Here is a 5102-nt window from a genome sequence, read left to right as displayed (position 1 = left end):
CTCGGCAGCTCTAGACGCCGAGGCCACAAGAGCCGCGCCCACCGGGTGGGTGCGCGGAGGCGGCACAGGGCCGCTAAATCAATTGCTCCTGGAAGTCCAGGCGAAGTTGCGGGCCGAAGGCGACGCCCTTCAGGCCTGCACCAGAGCGCACCTGGCCGCGCGAACGGCCGTCTGAGTAAGTTTCTTCTCCTTCTTGATTCTTGTTTTTCTCTGTGGGGGCGCGCCAGCGCACCCACTGGGTGTAGTCCCCGAGTTCCAGGCCGGCTGCTGAGCAGGCAGTTCAGAACTCCCTCTGGCGAGTTCCAAACACTAACTTCGTCTTCAATGACTTACTGCAGGAGTATCACAACCTCTGCGCCACTGCCTTCAACCGCAATGTTGAGGAGTTGAGCAAGCGGGCTGCCGACTTGTCGGAAAGCCAGAGTGAGTTCTTCTTCTTTGCGGGGGCGCGCTGGCGCACCCGCGGGCTGTAGTCCCCGAGATTCGGGCCGACTGCTGAGCAGTCGGGCCGGATCTTCCCGCGATCTTCTTTCCTGACGACTGATTTGTTTTCTCTTTCGATTTTCAGGAGCCAACGCCGCTCTTCAGGAGCAGCTGGGCGAGGCCAATACCGCCCGTCGCGCCAAGGAGGAGGAGTGTGACAGGCTCGCCACGGAGCGCGACCTGCTGGCGGCGCAGCTGGCCGAGCAGAAGGAGATGCTCAAGAAGGCGTAGGACGAGGCCGAGAAGAAGGAAGCCGCTCTCCTGGCCGAGTTCGAGAGCGAGCGCTCCTCCTGGACTAACAGGGAGGCGATGCTGACCTCCGGCTTCCACGAGATCGAGGATATTGTGGATGGTACGTTTCTTTCGCTTCTTCGCGCTTCCGACTATGTGTCGGGCCGACTTCTGATTTTTCGACTTTCTTCTTTTTTGTCTTGGCAGACTTCTTCCCTGGTCACTCGCAGGCGGTCCCTCTGAGGCTGCTCGTGAGGCGCGAAAGGCGAATGGTGAGGAGATCGCCGCCAATGCCCCCCGAACCGTTGATGAACAGCTCCTGAGCATTGAAGCCCGTCTTCGTCCGGTCCACCGGCAGATGCGCTGGCTTCAGCATGCCGGCGCCCAGGCGGTTGCTGCTTTGTGGCCAGATATGCCGGCTCTGCGCACCGCCAGTCGGACCGCCGACTGGCTGGAAGTCGCTGTCGGCCGTCTTGAGGCCTGGAAGGGCTCCTCGGCCCGGGCCGGAGCGCGCCGGGCCTTGGAGTTCGTCAAGGCGTGGTATCCAGGGCTGGACCTGGACCGCCTGGCCGCATTCCGGTCAGAAGCCCAGGCCGAACTAGAGGCCGTGCAGGGCGCCCTTATCGAGCGTGCGGCAGCCATCGCCGAGTACACAGACACCAGCGTCTTCGTGCCCGAGCGGGCTGAAGGCGGCGAGGAAGTGCCGGCAGAGTGGTTCGGGATGAACCCGGAGTATGGCGAGGACTCGGCGGAGGTGATCGACTCCAGCACTGAGGAGGAGGACAAGGCGGAGGCCGAAGGCGAGGCGGAGGTGCCAGAAGACGGAGCAGGCGGCCAGCCTCAGCTCGACCGTGCCTCCAGCAACGAGCAGCGTCAAGAGAAAACGACTGCCACCGGAGGCGATCAAACCAAGACCGCCCAGGCGACTGCCCCAGCACCTGACACCGCCATCTCCTCCGATCCTCCAATCCCAGATGCCGCCTCCTAGGCTGCTTTTTCGTCTCTGTTTGTCTGTCTTAGTAATCTTTTGAAAACTTTGTTAGATTCGAACAATTCCACCCGCGGGGTGTATCTTGAACTTCTATTCGAAGATTCGGCCAAGGGCCTATGTAAATATTAATCCGCTTTCCGTCTTTCCTTGCTTACTGCTCTTTAGGCTTTTCCTTTTGCCGCCTTCCCTTAGTCGTTGCCTTGTCAGTCGAGCAGCCGCTCTGCGGACTGCCGCTGGGTCAAGCGCTTGGCTACTTCAGGAAGGCAAGGACTTGGCCGTTTAGAGTTTCTTTAGCAAGTCGGATAGAAAGCGACATGCCGACTACCCAAGAGTCGGCCGTCCTTAATAGAGGCTAATAAAGACGGCGAGCCGGCTACTCATGAGTCAGCCTTCCGCTTTAGAAATGCTGGAGGCCGTCTTATGCTATGTTCGTGCTTTAGGTCCTTAGCCATTTTTCGTGTGGGTGCCCGTTCTTCCTCACTCCTGCCTGCCTCACAGTCGCTCTGCGAGCTGCGGCTTTGCCAGGAGGCGGATTGGGCACCGCACACTACTTATCTGACTGCGGGAAGCTTCTCATAGCGCAAGGCGGCAAGTCCCCGGGCCGACTAGTCAAGCCCGGTGCCAAGCGGCTTGTAATGAAAGTAATGTACTCAGAGGCATAATTCTTATCGTACAGATAACAAAAAGGGCAGTCCCTGAGCTCGTCTCGGGGGGCCCAAAGTCTTAGTACTTTAATACAAAGGGGTAGTGTGATACATACTGCATCAACTGTAAAATCTTCGAAGAAGATTTGCATTCCACGGGCGCTCTGTCTCTTTGCTGGAATCGTCCCTCTTGCACGCTCGGGGCTTCTGGGCGTCAATCAAATAGTAGGCGTCATTCCCTAGCACCTTGCTGATGATGAACGGGCCTTCCCAAGGTGCCGACAGCTTGTGCTGGCCGGCTGTTCGTTGGATCAGCCGGGGCACAAGGTCGCCTTCTTGAAAGGATCTTGGCCTGACCTTCCTGTTGTAGTACCGACGCAGACTCTGCTGGTAGATGCTGAACCGGCTGAGTGCCAACAGCCGGCCCTCTTCCAGCAGATCGACGTCGTCTTGACGTGCTTCTTCTGCTTCTTCCTTGGTGTACATGGTGACTCACGGGGAGTCGAACTCTATGTCCGTTGGGATGACGGCTTCGGCGCCATAGACGAGGAAGAATGGTGTGAAGCCGATTGACTTGTTTGGAGTCGTGCGCAGACTCCAGAGGACAGCTGGCAGCTCCTCGAGCCAACAGCCGGTAGATCGCTCTAGCGGTATGACGAGTCGAGGCTTGATGCCGGATAAGATGAGGTCGTTTGCTCGCTCCACCTGGCCGTTTGACTACGGGTGGGCAACGGACGCTAAGTCCAGTCGGATGCCCTGTGTCACGCAGAAACGGGCCAAGGCACCTTTGGCAAAATTCGTGCCATTGTCGGTGATGATGCTGTGTGGGATGCCGTACCGAGTTGTGATGTCAGCGATGAAGGTCACTGCAGTCGGACCATTCAATTTCTTGATGGGTTTCACCTCCACCCACTTGGTGAACTTGTCCACAGCGACAAGTAGGTGAGTCAAGCCACCTCGTGTCGTCTTGAATGGTCCCACCATGTCCAGGCCCCAGACCGCAAAGGGCCAGGCGATGGGGATAGTCTTGAGTGCGGAAGCCGGCTGAAGTGGCTTGGAACGAAAAATCTGGCACCCCTTGCACTTTTGCACTAATTCTTTGGCCTCTTCCAGAGCGGTTGGCCAGAAAAACCGTGCCGGAAGGCTTTGGCGACGAGTGCCCTGGAGGCCGTGTGGTGACCGCACTCGCCTTCGTGGATGTCTCTGAGGATTGCCTGACCTTGTTCTGCTTCGACGCAGCGTTGGAAGACACCGGTAACGCTGCGCCTGACCAGCTCTCTGTTTACTATGGTGTAGGCTGCTGCTCGGCGTTGCACTTGCCGAGCCAAGATTTCGTCAGTTGGCAGCTCTCTGTTTACTAAGAATCTGAGGATGGGCTGGGCCCATGAAGGTGCTGCTATTTCTTCAACTGCCACTAGCGCGACTTGGATAAGGGCGGCCGTGCTGGGAGGCAGCGGGTTGGAGTCCGCAGCCGCTTGCTGATTTGACAAAGTCCTGGGGCCGACTGGAGCAGTCCCCGGGCCAAGCTCTGGAGTCTTCGATCTTGCTACTGCAGTCCCCGGGCCGGGTTCTGAAGTCCCTGGGCCGGCTTCGACTGTATGTTTCTTGGAGTCGGATCCGTCCTCCTCGGGCGGAGCCGGCACATAGATTGAATCTGATTCTGGTGACGGCTTGATAGAAGGCTTGAGGAGGCGCCGGAGGGCAACACCAGATGGTATTGCCTGGCGAGTGGAGCCGATTCGTGCCAAGGCGTCTGCTTGGTCGTTGTCGTTCCTCGGCACGTGGAGGAACTCGCATCCCTCGAAGTATCCGCTAAGTTGCTGGACGAGGAAACGGTAGCTCGCCATATTTGCGTCCTTGGCGTCCCAATCGCCAGATGATTGCTGGACCACCAAGTCAGAGTCGCCATAACACAGGATCCGGCGAATTGCGAGTTCTTTGGCAAGTCGGAGCCCGTGGATGAGCGCCTCGTACTCGGCCACGTTGTTGGAGGCGGCGAAGTGGATCTGTAGCGCATATCTGAGCTTGTCGCCCTTGGGGGAAGTGAGGACGACGCCGGCTCCCAGGCCGGTGCGCATCTTGGATCCGTCGAAGTGCATCCGCCAATGGGTGGAGTCGGGCGCTGGTGGCAGATACTGGGTCTCGGCCCAGTCGACGAGGAAGTCGGCCAGTGCTTATGACTTGATGGCGGTGCGAGGCTCGTAGTAGATGGTGTAGGGAGCCAGGTCGATGGCCCATTTGGCCACCCGGCCAGAAGCATCTCGGCTTCCAATGATCTCGGCCAGTGGAGCTGTGCAGACCACGGTGATTGGATGCTCCTGGAAGTAAGGCTTCAATTTCTTGGCGGCGAAATGCACACCGTAGCACATCTTCTGGTAATGGGGGTAGTTCTGCTTGAAGGTCGACAGCACCTCGCTCAAGTAATATACCGGTCTCTGGACGGGTAGCGCCTTGCCTTCCTCCTTGCGCTCGACTACAATGACCATGCTGACTACTCGGCTAGTGGCGGCAATGTATAGGAGCATGGGCTCTTTGGGAGTCGGAGCCGCCAGCACAGGAGGAGTAGTCAACATCTTCTTTAGTTGGAGAAAAGCCTCGTCCACCTTGGGAGTCCACTCAAAGAAGGTCGTCTTCTTCATGAGCTGATACAAGGGGAGAGCCTTCTCGCCCAGTCGACTGATGAATCGGCTGAGGGATGCCAAATAGTTGGTGAACTTCTGCACATCTAATAGTCGTCTGGGTGCCTCCATCCT

The sequence above is a fragment of the Triticum dicoccoides genome, chromosome 2B (genome assembly GCF_002162155.2).
Source record: "Triticum dicoccoides isolate Atlit2015 ecotype Zavitan chromosome 2B, WEW_v2.0, whole genome shotgun sequence".
In the NCBI taxonomy this organism is placed as follows: domain Eukaryota; kingdom Viridiplantae; phylum Streptophyta; class Magnoliopsida; order Poales; family Poaceae; genus Triticum; species Triticum dicoccoides.
Note: the sequence above shows the minus strand (reverse complement) of the source record.